The 17,225-nt window shown below is 43.3% G+C and overlaps 1 protein-coding gene across 9 annotated transcripts in view; it reads left to right on the forward strand.

The window, feature by feature from the left end:
- The window catches only part of CELF2 (CUGBP Elav-like family member 2), a 374,770-nt gene that overhangs the window by 164,477 nt on the left and 193,068 nt on the right, over positions 1-17,225 (forward strand). Inside the window, exon 1 of one of the 9 annotated variants that reach the window (XM_013185428.3) lies at positions 4,109-4,216. The exons of the other annotated variants lie outside the window; for them this stretch is intronic. The gene's annotated coding sequence lies outside the window, so the exon portion shown is untranslated. Of the gene's footprint in view, positions 1-4,108; positions 4,217-17,225 lie in introns of those variants that run through there. 9 annotated transcript variants of the gene reach the window in all.

The following is a 17,225-nucleotide window of genomic DNA, read 5'->3' on the forward strand; positions in this document are numbered from 1 at the left end:
TCAATGAGACCTTTGTCACTGCTGGTTGTGCTGTAGGAACGTTTGGGAATCTTGGCTCGGATCGCTCCAGACTGCCCTGAGCACAGTGGTAAAAATACTCTGAATGGCTTAGTCTAAATACAGCAAAGCTCAGCCGGATGGATGCAACGGTGCAATGGTCCATGCCCGAGAAGAGATGAAAGTTGCAGGGAAGACAAAATTTCAAGGGTGGAACTAAGTCCTACCGTGATTACTGGTGGAAGCAGAGCCTTTAGCTTGGTTTCTCCTCTTCCCTAGGATAGGGTTCAGCAAAATTGCTCGACCTCTGCCGCCACGTGCCTGCAGAGGTGTTGAGCCCCAGCTGCACCGCAGCACTTGTAAACAGCCGAGCTGCACCGAGCATGGTATCATCTGCACAGCAGACGATACGCCGTAGCTCTGGGGGGAAAAAAAAATCAATCCAAGAGGCAGCATGTAACTACCACGAAACACAGGGCCTATGCCAGACCCCTGCGGCCCCGTGAGGGCAAAGAAAATGGGTCAAATGCAAATACACTCATAGGAAACAAGAGGAGAGCACTGAAAGAGGAGCAAGAGGAAAAAAAGAACGAGGAAGGGCTGCAGCAAAGCCCCGCCAGGGCCGTGTCCTTGGGTGGCTGAGCATCTCGAATCCGCCCTCCTGTGACAGTGGCTCCTTCCCCTCAGCGCAATCCCTTGCCAAAGGGAACTGTAATTTTTATGAATGCCTTGAATTGCAGCCAGGTAATTACCTTCAGGAAACTTTCATTTTGCTAAATGTTAATTCCACAGAGAGAAAGGAAGAGAAGGGGAAAAAAAAAAACAACACAACTACACACACAACCAAGTTTAATAGCATGATAAACAACCGTCTCGATTTAGAAGCCTTATAAAGGAAGTTCTAGGTGTGATCTTCAGGGAAATACTCCATTTCTGTAAGTGCTAATCCTAGGAGAATACTTTGCCTTTAGAGGATACACACAGTGTCCACATACGAGATCCAGCACACTGAATTCTGTTCCTGCACGGCCCAAAATTAGCTCTGAGCAGCATCGGCTTACTATAACAGTGCTGATTGCCAGATCATTGCTTGTGTCTTTTGAAGAATCAAAAAATAACATCTCTGCTGAAGAGGCTGTTTCCTCAAGCTTACTTTAGATTTGTTTTTACTTCTGCTATTAATTTATTTTCTGCATTTCATTTAAAGTGGCATTTACAGGTCAGGGAGCGTTAGAAAGGTTCCATTTGGAAAAGAATAAAAACAAAACAACAACAACAAAACAACAACAGCAAACATCTCTCTGCCTTTGTTTATTGAGCACTTTCCCAAAGATTTACATTCTTCACATCTGTTGACTTGCCGTTATAGTTTTGATCTTGCATGCAAAATTGATACAGCAAGACAAACATTCTCCCAATGGCTGGAGTAAGAGAGCTTATTAACAGCTCTGTTGTTTTTTTTTGTTTTGTTTTGTTTTTTTGTTTTTCCAAAAGAATACTAAAACAGCGTTTATTTTTATGATGTCACAACTAGTGGTGAGTTTGACATTATCACATTAACTGCTAATGTATAAATGCAAAACTAATGTACTAGAATTAAAACACTGTATAATGACCTTCCCTTGGTTCAGCCATTAAAAAGACATTAATTCCCTTTCTTGCAAGTTGAACCTGATGCAATTTATTCATCAATAACCAGTTTATGTGTTTTTGGATGAATATCTGTGTTTATGTTCTGGAAAATTATTCTGACTTTGTCTTTTGCAAAGTAAAAGGCGTCGGCACCTCGGGCACACTTATGCAGCCTTTATTTTGTTCAGAAGAGCAGTAGCCAGACCAAGGAAGCGGAGTGTCCCTCATTCTAGCTTGTATTCAAGTACTTGTGCTGGCCAGCTTTATCCAGTGTTGTGTGGTTCAACATACCCATTTGTAAAATTAGTATATTACCCATCTCACATGCAAATCGAGACTTAATTAACAGATGTTTGTAACTGCTTTCACATCCTCCTAAGAATCACGCTACGTGAGTGCGAAGCGGTTGTTGCTGGGAGATGAGAACAACACTGGAGCAAAGGCTTTATTGGAGATGGGAAGGGTGTTAGGTAGGGTTTTCTGGTGCTTTTTATTTTTTTAGTTACTTCGGTACTTTTAAAAAACTCTTTGTTTTGAAGTTGGTGGGGCATAAGATGGCAAAAAGCTATCTCCCATATAACAGTTTCTGCATCTCACCTCCCTTTCTTCACCCCCCATGCACCAATGTTTTAAAGCCTTAAAAAGCAAGCTTGGAGCTGAACAAAAAGACTGCTAGAACAGCAAGAGGCATGTCGCAGCACACTTGAAGACAGCAGCTGTCAGGACACGGGAGCTGAAAATGCAACCAGTACACAGGCTACAGGAAAACTTCGCCTTGGGCATTTTGCTTTCACTTCCCTAGTTGTAACCCTTCGCGTCCTGCAAACGATTTTTAAAGTCGAGGGAGCACAAAGGGAAGAGAAAATCCTTCGTGAATTGTTTCTGAGAATTGAAAACAGAAAAGCGACTAGTAAATAGCTGTGTGGGTCACGGGTGTGACGTACAGGCAGTACCGCTTTTAGACAGCTTGGCTTTTATCTGATTGTGAGCCCCACGTTTCCTCATACGGGAACGGCTGCAGACCCAATTTTAATCAGTTGCAATTTTGCCTTTACATCTAAATTAGAATAACTTGGATTGAACAGGAAATGAAATGAAGTCTCTGATCAAAAGTGTTTCTGTAGCGTGGTAAATCTCTTGCTTTAGTTTCCTGGAGCATCTCCAGTCTGATACTCCTCATTTTACCCAAATGTTGCTGGAGATATAACTCGAATGTATTTTACATCAGTCTCCTGATTGCAAAGTTGAATAAACAGTTCATGAATCATATAGGGAAGTCTCCCCAAAGACTTCTCTCTTTAAAATGTGTAAGTACAAGTATTGCTGAGGAAACTGACGCTGAGTGGGAACTTTCACTTCCATTGTCTCAAATCCACCTTGACTTGGGAGCAACCAAAAATATTCCTTCCCGATGGCTGGGCAGTGGCCTGCATGAAAGGACCTGGTGGTATCAGTTACTGCAAGTAAGCAGATACGTATTTGGCACATGCCTCAGCAGGGACCGATATACCTCCCGGCCACGCCGAGGTACGTTAGCAGGACAGCACTTGATTTGTGGCTAAAATCTGATCTGCGACCCAGCAAAGCCTCTCCCCAGCGAGCTGTTGCTCCCACACTTTCCACCTGTACTAAATCCAGTTGAAACGAAAACAACTGTCTACGAGCTTCTGCTAACATCTGTTTCCATGCTTGTTGTCTGAAACAAAGGCTAATTACCACAGCTCCTTTCTTCAATATTTTCTTCTGCCTTCGCCAGTTGTCTACAGTCTTGATATCTAGAGCATAAATGCCAAGGCTGAAACGTGCATTCAATTAGAAGATGACTCTTGACTGACCTACATAACAGTTCATTCATGAGATAATGTGACCTGCAGTCATAGAGATAAAAGTCAGTTGATTGAGCTGGGCTGGCTGTGTACACTGCAAGCTCTCCAGTGATTGAGGAATCAGCTAAAATTAGACTTACGCTCTACGTTATCGAGAGCCTTTCAGATCTGACTCTGTTTCAGTAATATTTCTTTTATGAGATGGGCGTATAATTTGTCACATTGTAATCCTTTAATGCTTAACTTTATTAGCATGAAGTACTCGGGTATCAAATAAAATGAGCAATTAAGTGATTTATATTTAAGGTCTGCTCTCAGTTCAGGGCTTAGGTAGGCAGCCTCCCATGAAGAAGGGAGATCGAGCACAGCATTTACCACTTCCTTTCGGAGAGCTACAAAATGGTGCTTTCGTAGCTGAACCTCCTTGTGCATGTCAATCCCAACCGACTGTTACAGTGCCACAAGTTGACGTCTGTATTTGTATTAAGGGTTATTGTCTGTCTGTAGTGAACAACAGGATTTTTTTTCCCCAGTTTTTGCCTATTAGATTTACAAAAGGGTGAGCTCGCTGCAGAAAAAAAGTTCGCCAACAAACGAATGGTTTACGCGTAACGATTAGGCGACGCTTTTTGTATTACTAAGCCACAAAGGAAGCTCAGATAAAGGTTGTAGGTCTGACAGAAACCTTCACGAGCATGCTCATAAAGTAAGACGGTTCAAGAGAGGGTGCAGCTGTCTCTTCCAGACCGAAGGACTGCGAGGTATTTCAATAATTTTCTTATCCTATCCATCGGATTGTCTTAAAGATCCATTAACAGAATAATGTGAAATTATCTGCTGTCCTCAGGGGCAGAAGTTCCTCTTTGTTTTTTTTTTTCCCCTCTGTAAGTGAGCTGGGAGAAGCCTGCGCTCTGTCACACCGAGCCCTCAGTTCCTCTCAGATGAAGGCACTTCAGGGCTGCCGGGCGCGTGTTGTAGGAAGGAAGAGGGGACATTTTGTACAGGAGACCGTGTGCTCTTACAAAGCCGGTTAGAGCATAACACTATAGTTTTTTGAGGTTTTCTCTATTGTCTCCTGTGTTTTTTTACACTTGCCTTTAAAAAACACATGGCCGTTACGGGCCGTTTTCTTTCCTTCTCTTCAATGTGCTTTTGTTTGGTTTTTAACTTCATACTGCCACCATTCTGATCCTCTCTCGGGGTAGGTAAAATTAATCAAAAAGCAGAGGAACATGCTGTCTGTCCGTCCTTCAGGAGGATTGCTGAGAATCTTTTGTGAGTTGGTTTCTTTGTTTTGGATGCTTTTTGCTTTAAATGGTATAACAAAAAAATAAGGAAGTGACTACATGGACAAGAGTAAAAAGGCTTTTAATTTAAATTTTCACTTTGCACATCCTGCAGTGCTTTTGTACGATCCAGTTCTTTCTGCTACATACATGTGGTTTGCCTTTGATTAGTAAAGAAATCATTGGGTAGGCTGGCAGAGGAGAGTTGATTTTTGTCCCTTATTTTTGCAGGAGTTTTGGTGGTTGAGGCAGACCACTCGATGTAAGATGAGGCTGAAATTGCACAGGGCCCAATTAGTGTCCGTTACCTTTGCTGTTTGCACTTGATTGGTTGAAGAGTCAGAGGTTTAATTAAGCAGAAATGGGGAAGTAGAGTTAATGTTCATTATAACTAAAATCAAAACAGCTGTTTACCTTGCCGAAGCCTTGCGAGCTAACGTCTACAAATCTTACCCTGAGGAACACCATCTCTGTAAAACATGCCTTTCCTGCTATCCTCTGATATCATTTTACATACTCATTTTCACAACATTTCCTAATCAGATTAATTAACACATTAGGGTATAATTCTTATTGTCTACAGAAATTACTTCAATTAAAACTATTAACATATTATCATGATTGTTGTATTATTACATCTCGCTTTGTTACTACTCAAAAACTACCCTAGCAAACCCAAATGTTTGAAATTAGCATAAAATTGTCATGTCTACAGTTTTCATCTTAACTGGGGGATAAGGTAATGCTGAACTTTTTTAATAATCTGTATTTCTGTGCTCGGGTTCCTGCTATGAGAACAGACGAGAGGGACTGTCCCACATGATGAGGCTAAAAAGAGTTTGTCTTGATTAGGTTCTGCCATGCCCAACAGGAACATGACCACTGTGCAGGGACATAGGAAAGCATCGAAAGCACAGAGGAGCACAAGACAGTAATGCATATAAATTGGATGTATTCATGCTGAAAATTAGTAAGGGTTTTTTTAGGGGGAAGGGGGGAATGCGAGTTCTTGAAATGGCTGTCTAGTGGGAGGAGTGAAAGCAAAAGGCATAATGTTGAACTTCATTACTCTCAAAATCTTCTTACAGGCTAGGTGAAATGTGCCATCTGTGTAAAAACGAGAAAAATATTGTTAATGTAATTGGAATCTTAACACTGTAATCAAAGAATTATAACTAGTCTAGGTCTACTTATTGAGAGAAAAAAAAGAATACCGCTACGGGGGAATAAAGCTTCAATGCTGATACATTTAAAATTGATATACACACGTTTCCAAGTATCTGCTCCTCTCTGGGGTGTTCTGTTCACCCTTTCCCCTTGGGTAGGGGACTTAATTTTTGGAGGTGGGCAGCAGTTATAGCAGGTGGTCAGGGCTTCTGCTTCCTCCATCCCATGAGCAGCGTGATGCTGATGTCAATGGTTTCTTCTTCCTCAATCCAGGCTCTACTTCAGGCTGGTTTTATTTTCTTTTTTTGTGTTTTTACAACTTGCACTCTTCTTTGGATTGCAACACCGCATTAGCCCTGAATACAGTATGTATGCAATGCCTTCCATACCTTTTCTTTCTGCAGGCTTGCATTTCTTCAGCTAACTGGGGGTGATTTTTTATAGCCCTGAGGTCCTGAGTGTCACTCTGTGCCTCACCTGATACTAGCCTGTGCCTCTGCTCCTCTGCACTGTGTCATGTCACCTCTTCTGAGGCTGTTACACCATGTCTGTGCTTCTCTTTACCGTGTCATTATTCTGGCATCGTAAATATTTCATACTATACCGCGTGACTACTTGTTACTACTGTCTGTATAAAAGTTGCAGTGAACCCACAGGATTATGTGGAGATAAGCAAAAGTAAAATAAATTAGGCACTAACCACCTGGTCATTAAGGAAAACCGCTGCTACAGCTAACACAGCTAAAACAAAGCTCGAGGCTGGGCTACACAAGTGCAGACAAGCCTGGCGTGCCTCGGTTCCAAGGCTGTGCAGGCTCAGCACAAAGCCTGTGGCAATACAGTGTTTACTGAGCTACAGGCCTTGAACGTGATGAATGAGATCATTATTTGGGTTTATCCGTACTGGCCAGGGACCAATCTTGGTGACACAGGATGTCCTATCTGGTCTTCGGTTCCTATCAACACCTTAAACAGCTGAAACGGAAAAGGAACGCTTCACCTTTACACAACAGTTGTATATTGGCTTACTTTTAGCAGACAGGTTGAACAGAAAACAAGAAAGTTGATCTAACTGAGGTAAATAATTGCTGCCATTCTTCTAAGCCATATGCATTCTATTTGTCTCCATGATATTGCTGTGAAAAAGCTGTTATCCTCCTTTACAGATAGATAGTATTTATCTACCGTTGCCCTAGGATGCCTCTGTAGCCAATGGAGAGACATTGCTACCTCCATTTTAGTCCACCTGAAGTCTGAATTGCCCCCTAAATTGATTATTTCTCTTCACAGGCTAAATAGGAAATCCTGGACACACAGATTTAATAAATCTGAGCCAAAGAGATTAGAGATTTGTCTACAGCAGATGAGTTTCAGAGCTCTTGCTTTCACAGCTGTTACCGGTAACTAGCTTAGCTTAAATTTGTTTCATGTATGGTCTATACAGGCAACCGATGTCATTTAGACCGTACAGTTATTATACCCCAAATGAGGCATGTCCACAGGAAGTCTATGGCTGAGCATGGAATTCGACTCTCATATTTCAGATGAGAAGATAATGCCCTAATCAGTTCTCGTCCATGTAATGTGATGTCACTGGCACTACTAAATTCTTTGCAATTCGGCTATCACTCCAAACTGTTAAACCATCTGCTGGTGGCAGCCGAAAAGATGACGATATAATAAATTACTAGAAAAAGTTAAGATGCCTAACATCTGCTCTCCACCAAGCTTGAGCATCTTCCCCATATCGATGTTCTGTCATTTCATGACACAGTCAGAGAAGATGCCTGCTCTGAAGATCTTACACATTTAAATCATTTGCAGCTGGACCTGCGTTCCAGGCATCCATCCTCTTTTGTAAATTTTTGGCTGAAATGGGCAATAACAATGGAAAAGGGAGAAGGCAGAGGGAGAAAAACAAATAGTTTCTTAAAATAGCTTTAAAAAGTTCCCGGCCTAGGTAACAGTTTATATCTACTCAGTCTTCATTATGATTGATGAAGAAATATTTAATGATGGCAAGGAGGATTTTGCGAGACAGAAATAGAGACTGCTGCCTCTTCAGAGCTGCATGACTGTGTGTCCTGGAATTATGTGCTGCATAGTATTTTAATCAAATAATAGTTTGCTTAGTAGTGTGGACCACACTGGTAGTGCAAACAATATGTAAAAATATTCTAGATAAGATTATGCAGCTCTGAAGGTAATGGTAGGCAGACACTGTTGAGAAAATATACACATAATATTTACTTAAAACATTCCTGGAGCCTCCTTTGGTGTTATTAGTCTGTCATGAAAATCTGCAAACACACACTTATCAAAAACTTACGGCAAAACACAAGGCGTTTAGTGAAGTCAAATACAGAGTGGTAGATGCCATAGCAGAACACAGTTAATGGTTGAGCAGTGACTTAACTTACATTCAAGAGCAAACATAATTAAAGCGGAAAAAGTCCTGAACCAAACATAGGAGATGTGTCCTGCCTGGAATGCAAAGACGAGTCTGGATCCCATCCTACTGCTCCTGTCTCCTGAAGCAAAATTGCAGGAGGGAGAAGCTCAGAGCAAAATCCAGCTAAAAAAGCATAGTGAACTACCACAGTGTGGGTTGGTAATGTTCTCCTCGTTACTGTGATATGAACCTGCACAAAATGCTGTGCTCTAAGAGAAAAGACTGATGGCCTGGAAGGCTCGTGAAGGTTGGTATGGCAGTAATCTGGGGGATTTTCCTCACATTAGGTAAGCAACATCAGGTGATTCCTTGCTTCCTTTTCTGTTTGTTCTAATCTAAAAAATCTCTCCCCTCCTCTTTTAAGATATGATTTATCCACATATAATAATTGATTTTTTCTAAGTTCCTAACTGCTCTCCCATAAGATGCTAGGGCCATGAGGACGGGAGAGGGATGAGCACTCGGTGCACATCCCTCCGTAGCAGACCTCTCGTGATTTTAAGCCAGTTCAGTGAAATTCCTCTGGAGCAGAATATACTTCCTTATACTGAGCAGAAGGATGATCCTTGTAAGTAAATAGGAAATAATGTAATTTAGTTACAATTATTTAATAAAAGAATGCAAACATAAATAATGTAAACACTTAAATACTACAGTAGCTATCGCTGTATAGAAAACCAGCTGGGTTTGATCCTGGTGATACCCGACTGGAATGTATTCCTACGAGTTCTGTGCCACCACAGATCTCTCATCTATCCATCCATGAAAATATGTTCTTGCAGGTCTAGAATTAGAAAATGTTTCCCCCTGGTTTTTCCCTTTAGCAGTAGTGTGCAACTTTTGCTCTGCTACTTCTTCTTACCATTTTCTACCTTGTCAGCAGACCTGTGGGTCTGCTGGTTTGTGTTTCCTAAGTCCAGCAAGTCACCAAGCTATATTTTAGTTTGTGATTTCGGCAAACACCAGCTGAGACATGGTGGCAGTAGAAATCGGGAGCCAGTAGGCTGGCAGTGAGAATGTAAAGATATAGAGAGCACCGCAGGCTGTGGTTAACCTGGGATTCCTGCCATCAGTGGTGAAGTGTTACTGCGCCAGCCTGGAGGAATGCTGGGGGGTTGCTCAGATGACCTGGTGCATTTTGTATGGACCAGTGCTATCTGGCAAAGGTGGGAGGGTGAAAGCCCCTATACAGACCTGACTGATGCATCAAACCTGATGGGCTACAAATGCAGAGAATGAAGTCGAACCCGCAGCTGTCACTGTCTCATCCCTTCGTAGTGGCCAGCTGTGACTGCTTGGTTTTAAAGGGCTGTTAGTTTTCACACAGAGTCACTGAATTGTAGGGGTTGGAAGGGACCTCCAGAGATCATCGGGTCCAACCCCCCTGCCAAAGCAGGTTCCCCAGAGCAGGCTGCCCAGGTAGGCGTCCAGACGGGCCTTGAATATCTCCAGAGAAGGAGACTCCACAACCTCCCTGGGCAGCCTGTCCCAGGGCTCCGTCACCCTCACCATGAAGAAGTTCTTTTGCATGTTGGGGTGGAACTTCCTGGGCTCCATTTTGTGGCCATTGCCCCTTGCCCAGTCCCCACAGACCGCTGAAAAGAGGTTGGCCAAATCCCTCTGTCTCCCACACTTCAGGTATTTGCACAGCTGGTAAGATTTCCCCCTCAGTCTTCTCTTCTCCAGGCTGAACAGAGCCAGGTCTCTCAGCCTTTCCTCACAGGGAAGATGCTCCAGGTCTGGTATCACCTTTGTGGCCCTCCGCTGGACTCTTTCCAGGAGATCCCTGTCTTTTTGTACTGGGGAGCCCAGAACTGGACACAGTTCTCCAGGTGAGAGTAAAGAGTCCTTTCCTTTTTAAAGGTATTCATGGTAGCATATCTTTTAGAAGAGGGTGTGAGGCTGGTGTATTTGGCAGACAGCGACATCAGTATGTACATCTACTACACAGGAGAGGTGATGTTTCTAATCATGCTGAGGCAGAACGGACCTCCCAAGACAAGCAGGGTGAGGTTTCTGAACAACTTAAAGGATTTTCTTCAGAACAGTCATTAATCAGTCATTAGAAAGTGATTGCAAATGCCATTACTTTCTGTCCATCTCTAGTGTTTCTCGAGCGTGCCCCTGAAAGCCAGGCACCAGTCTGCAGGTTGAGCAGTAATTTGAATGCAACAAATTGTACCTGCAAAGCACAGATGTTGAAAGCTGAAAATCTGAAGGTGCCGTATGTTTCCTGTAATTGAAAGCAGGTGCCCTGAAGGAAGCAGAGATTCTGTTTCACTTTATGAAGTATCTAGTTGGCAGAGCTGGCAAAAAAAAATACCCTCTAAAGCTTCATTCACTAGGACTGGATAAAGCAGATTAAAGCTGTTGTTTTCCAGTAGCTCTAAGGGGCTCCAACAAAGGATTGAGGTCCTATTGTGTTGGGCACCATAGACAAAAGGAATAAAGTCCCTATCTGTAGAGTTCAGAGCGCTGAATAAATTGAACTGCGTGTGTTTAAAGGGTGGGATGAGGGGGAAGAGCATGATAACCCTGCTTTATACAGCACTGAAAGCTGGGACCAGCATTTCCAGCACGATGGGCCTATTCCACCTCGCCCCAGGACAGATGCTCTGTCTCCGGTGTGCTGAAGTGGATGCAGGGTGAAGTTGTCCCAATTCTGAGTACTTCTGTCATTATTTCAGAGATTGCTTGATGTGATAGGCTAGCTATCAGCTGCAACCTTTTGCCTTGGTCATTGCATACAAAGACCCCACGCCTAAAAATGAATAAATGCTATGCAAGTTTCTCTTTCCAAGGATGACCCTTTGGGAAGCTGCCTGTGATCTGAAGCCTGCAGGAAGATGAAGGGTAGAGAACTGCCTGGTGTGTCCAAACTGCAGCTCCGTCTGCGGATTTCACAAGGCTTTAGAGAGGGCTTTTATAGTTTTAAATCCATGCCTCAGTTTACCGATGGACGGAGGTAAAAGCCCCGGGGGTCCTCCATAGAGTGTTGCGTTGATGTTTGTGGGTTTTGTTGTACTTCTAAGACAAGTAAGAAATGTTATTACTCTGCTGAATTCAAGCTGAGCACAGCCTGTGGGTGTAGGTTGTATTTTACTTAAGCCAAAAAGAAGGAAAAAAAAAAAAAGGAGAAAAAAAAAAGACAGGAAAGCACCCCAAACCATCAAAATTTATTACTGCTTCCAGCCAATTTCGTAGTGCTTCTGGTTTGAGAAGCCAGAATAATTTCCGCTCGCAGTCTGCACTTCAGTAGCTGTAGCAAGTGCAGATAGAGGAAACAACTACAACTTTGATCAAAATATTTTTCAGCTCTTTCTCTAACGAAACAGCCAGAGCCTGGCACGGTGTCGTTGTGCAGTTATTTCATCTCCCCAGAAAAACCTGTGTCAGGTTCTGAAAGTGCTGACTGACCTGTGTGCACCAGGCTCAAAGCTCTCGCTCTGAATCTTCAGCCACCCTTTAAGGCTCTGCCACACTTCTGCAGTATTCTTTTTCTCTTTGGATTGTCCACTTTTTTTTTTTTTTTACCTTTTTTTTTTCTTCCTTTGGTAGTAGGCAGACATTTTCTAGGAATTTTTCTTCTTTGCCTCTCGAGCCACCTGAAAGAAAGAAGAAACGTCTTTTGTCCACATGATGACAGAGATCATAAATTTTGCTGGGAAAATTGAGAATTATGTTTACTGCCTTTAAATAATGGGCAAGATCAGATAAAAAAAAAATTGTTCCTCCAACAACTGAAACAAAAGACATGATTTCCAATAGGTATTTTTTCTTTTTTTTGTTTTTGACAATCTTATTTAACTGACTTAATATGGGATCTCAGTCCTAGCCATGATTTTAAGAACTAGGGATTTAATGTATACTAAAATGACTGTCCCACCGTTTCTCTCTGTATAGCTTCCTATACATAAAAGGTCAAAAATGTCAGTCAGACCGTACCATTTGGCATGAAGATGAATATAGAAGCTAAAGAGGATTTAAAAAATACATGATCTGGCATTTGAAACAGGGGACGGGGCGATGAGTCCCGATTTTATTCCTTTATCTGCCAGTGACCTAGCACTTTGTCTCTTATGGGGTGTATTTACAGATTTTATAGTCATTTTGTCGCAGTGTGTGTCAGTGGAGAAAGTCCTGCAAGGACAAAGTCAGATTTTTCAGCAGGCGGAAGAACTGTCTGGGTGATGCCACCACTCTTCCCAGTGGCATCTGTGCGCATCAAGGGCAGGAAATAGGGTTAGTGCTCTCCATGCCTCATGGACCCTGAAAGAGGAGTCTGTTGACCCTAAAATCCTCTAATGTCAAAGGAAAGGGAGGCGTCCTTGGCAGGGCAGTCTGGTCTCCTTTTTCTCTTCACTGACTGTAGAAGGAAGGGAGGGTGGCTGGGTTACTAATGGGGCACTTGCTGAGGTCTAGGTGAAATCAGTCTGAGCTTTACTGCCTCCATTTTTCTGTCTGTGAAACGTAGGTGATGTCACACAGAGGAATTGTGGTCTTACTACTGTGTTCAAAATGCCTGGAGAAAAAAGGCAAAGTCAAAAGAGAAAGCAGCATCCTGAGCGGTGTAGTGTTTGCTCTAAAAAGTGCAATGTACAGCCTGAAAGTAGGGCACAAACAAATACGTAGACATACACAGCATGCAAGTGGAGCACAAAAAAATAAATGAGTACTAGATGTCTTATGAACCATGTTTCTCTGTGAAATAATGCTTTTAGGTAATGTTCTTAGGCATGTCTGGAAAGTAGTTAAATAATTCCAGTTTGTCTTGGATATATCCCTTTTAATATATGCAGAAAAGGTAAGGAGACCTTTATTTAGGATGTGACTATTTGCCAGCAACTGGGCTGTGTGCATAGTCCCTCTGCATCTGTTGGCTCTCTATTCTCTGGTTTTATCTGCTTGCTTTTGCTTTTTGCATTAAACTGTAATATATATATATATGTATGTATACGACTTCATTAAGCACTATGAAACAGTAAGCAGATATCAGCAGTTAGCCAGCCTGCAGAATTAACCATCAGTTGTTCTTATAAACATTATAACAAATGACAAATTTCCGAACTTCAGAGCTTAGTATGAAAAGAAGCCTGTTTGAATAACCCATGAGCATAACATGAATAATCTTCATGTCAGCTATTTGTCTTTTTCTGGAATCGCACAAAACTCCCTTCTGACAAGTGCAGACTTTCTACGCTTTCAGTGCCATGTGTTTTACATTTTCCTTTGTCCGTCTTGCCAGTTGTGCAGCCCCGTCATTGGGTATGAATTGTAGGGAAAGTATTAAAGTAGTCAAAAAGATGGAGGCTGTCACGGTGATTAGGTTTTGGGGAAATCTCATTGAGAAAATCCAAAAAATATTTCTTTTTAATGCTGTTGACTCATGTGGCTTGGAGAAGATTTGTAATTTTGAGGTATTCACTGGTAGTTTTTGGATTTTGAAGCACATCATTATATCAGTTGTCTTGTGGTGTCTGACCATTTTACCAGGTTTTTAAGGTGCTGAAAAGGTGGAATTGAGCCTTTGGAATTAAACAGGCAAACAGCTGCATGTTATTAACTTTTCTTCTAGGTTTTTTATAATTTAGACTCCATATTTGGATGGGAAGTAGTTCCCAGCTACACATTTAACATTCACTCGTGGAGTTTTTCTTTGTCTGCAATAACTTCCCTTACAGAAGCAGAACTAAGAGGTCTGCAAATGGTTGACTTCAGTGGTGCTCACAGATCCTGCACTGAACTTGTAGAGGACTTTAGGGGTCTGTTAAATGTTCTGTCCACTGCTATGGCGTGTATATTTGATTGCATATCCTACAGAGTGGAGAGTGCTACTGTGTAGGAACTTTTCAAATGCATATTACCTTGTCTTTATGGTCTTTATTGTGCATATTTAATATCAGCTGTTATAGTAAACAGAAATAATTTCTGTGTGTTTAAATTATGAGATGAGTTTGCAATTAGGTATAACTGATATAGAGATTTTTCTTCCATTTTCTGGTACGAAGAAATCAAGTATCTACTTTCTAAGGATGCCTACATCATCAGCCATGATAAACTGCCCATCATTCATTTCTACATCCAGTATGTTGCCATATCCAGAGAGCAAAATTCTCAATCCCTAACTGCTGCAGATCATCATTTGTAGTGAAGGGGGACAGGTTTTCTCAGTGACGTCTCAGATGTTCTGGTGATATTTTGCCTGTGCGTGTAGATGGTTCATAATTTATCGCAACCTAAGGACTTAGATACTCTCTGTCCTGTCACATAAGACTGATCGGCTGCTGTGCTGCATGAGATAAGGTTGTACTGCCCCAGAATTCACTTTTTACATACGCTCTGATATTTCAGTGTCTTCCCGTCATGATGTCAGTTCAGGTCTCCATTGTCAGTTCTCATTTATGTAAAGTATTGCTAAGTGCTCCTGCTGTTGGTGGCAATAGGATCATGTGCTAACTCCAGTTGGAAGGTCCCCTGGGAGGTCTCTAGCCTAACGGCTGCTCAGAGCTGGGTCAGCTGTGAGATGGGATCACATTGCTCAGGGCTCGATGCAGTCAGGTCTTGAAAACCTCCGAAGATGGAGACTGTAGAGTCTTTCTGGACAGCCTGCTTCAATGGCTGACTGACTGTCCTCACAGGGAAAAGTTTTTACCTTCTAGCCAGCAAAATACACTTCTTTTAACTTACACATATTGCTCGTTGTCTACCCACTGTTGTGCCGTGCAAGGGACCTGGCATTTTGCAGCCCAGAGAAGAGGATCATAGAATCATAGAATATCCTGAGTTGGAAGGGACCCATAAGGATCATCAAGTCCAACTCCTGGCACCACACAGGTCTACCCAAAAGTTTAGACCATGTGACTAAGTGCACAGTCCAATCGCTTCTTAAATTCAGACAGGCTTGGTGCAGTGACTGCTTCCCTGGGGAGCCTGTTCCAGTGTGCGACCACCCTCTCAGTGAAGAACCTCTTCCTGATGTCCAGCCTAAACTTCCCCTGCCTCAGCTTAACACCATTCCTGGGGGTCCTATCTCTGGTGTTTACGGAGAATAGGTCACCTGCCTCTCACTCCCCCTCGTGAGGAAGTTGTAGACTGCGATGAGGTCCCCCCTCAGCCTCCTCTTCTCCAGGCTGAACAGGCCCAGTGACCTCAGCCACTCCTCATACATCTTTCCCTCTAGGCCCTTCACCATCTTCGTCGCCCTCCTCTGGACACTCTCCAACAGTTTCATGTCCTTTTTGTACTGTGGTGCCCAGAACTGCACATAGTACTCGAGGTGAGGCCGCACCAGCGCAGAGTAGAGCAGGACAATCACTTCCCTCGACCGACTAGCGATGCAGTGCTTGATGCACCCCAGGATACGGTTGGCCCTCCTGGCTGCCAGGGCACACTGCTGGCTCATATTCGACTTGCTGTCAACCACAACCCCCAGATCCCTCTCTGCGGGGCTGCTCTCCAGCGTCTCGTCGCCCAGTCTGTACGTACAGCCAGGGTTGCCCCATCCCAGGTGCAGGACCCGGCACGTGCTTTTGTTAAACCTCATGTGGTTGGTGATCGCCCAGATCTCCAGTCTGTCCAGATCTCTCTGCAAGGCCTTTCCACCCTCATCCGAGTCCACAGCTCCTCCAAGTTTAGTGTCATCGGCAAATTTGCTCAAAACACCTTCTAGTCCTACATCCAAATCATTTATAAAAACATTGAAGAGGACTGGCCCTAAAATGGAGCCTTGGGGGACCCCACTAGTGACCATCCGCCAGCCAGATGTGGCCCCATTTACCACAACCCTTTGAGCCCTGCCCGTCAGCCAATTGCTCAGCCATCGTATGATGTTTTTGTTAAGTTGTATGCTGCACGTTTTGTCCAGTAGGATCCTACGGGAAACCGTGTCAAAAGCTTTGCTGAAGCGTGTCAAAAAAATCACATCAGCTGGTTTCCCTTAATCGACTAGATGGGTGATCTTATCATAAAAGGAAATCAAATTTGTTAGGCAGGACCTACCCCTCATGAACCCATGTTGGCTGGGACCAATGACTGCATTGTCCCCCAGGTGTGCTTCAATAACTTCAAGGATCGTCCTCTCCATAATTTTACCAGGCACTGACGTGAGACTGACAGGCCTGTAATTGCTAGGGTCTTCTTTCTTACCCTTCTTGAAAACTGGCACAACATTTCCCAGCTTCCAGTCCACTGGGACCTCTCCAGATTCCTAAGATTGTTGAAAAATAATTGAGAGAGGTCCTTCAATGACGTCATCCAGCTCTTTAAGCACCCTGGGATGAATCCCATCCGGACCCATGGACTTGTATGGATCCAGGTGGAGCAGCAAATCCCGCACACGTTCAGGGTCGGTTGCGAGTTTGTCATTCCCACCGTCATGGTCCTCCAGCTCAGGGCACCCTGGGTCCCGAAGCCCATCATCAGTGTTGAAGACAGAGGGGAAGAAGGCATTAAACGTCTCTGCTTTGCCTATGTCATTGTTTGTGAGGAGACCTTCCCCATCAAGTAGTGGACCTATGTTTTCTTTAGTTCTCCTTTTTCTGTTCACATATCTAAAAAAACTTTTTTATTGTCTCTCACAGACATGGCCAGCTTCAACTCTAGTTGGGCTTTGGCCATGTGAATTTTCTCCCTACAAACACGAGCAGCATCCCTGTATTCCTTCCTCGTCGCCTGACCCTCCTTCCAGCAGCCATACACTTCCTTTTTTCGCCTAAGCTTCAGTAGAAGATCCCTGGTCAGCCAGGCCAGCCTTCTGCCCCGCCTGCCTGACTTCTGGTATTTTGGAATTGCCTGAGGCTTCAGAGGAACCTTCAGAAGGCTTCAGAGGAACCTTCACACGCCTACTTGAAGCTATTGAGAAGACAA

Source organism: Anser cygnoides, chromosome 1, assembly GCF_040182565.1.
Source record: "Anser cygnoides isolate HZ-2024a breed goose chromosome 1, Taihu_goose_T2T_genome, whole genome shotgun sequence".
NCBI classification, from domain to species: Eukaryota; Metazoa; Chordata; class Aves; order Anseriformes; family Anatidae; genus Anser; species Anser cygnoides.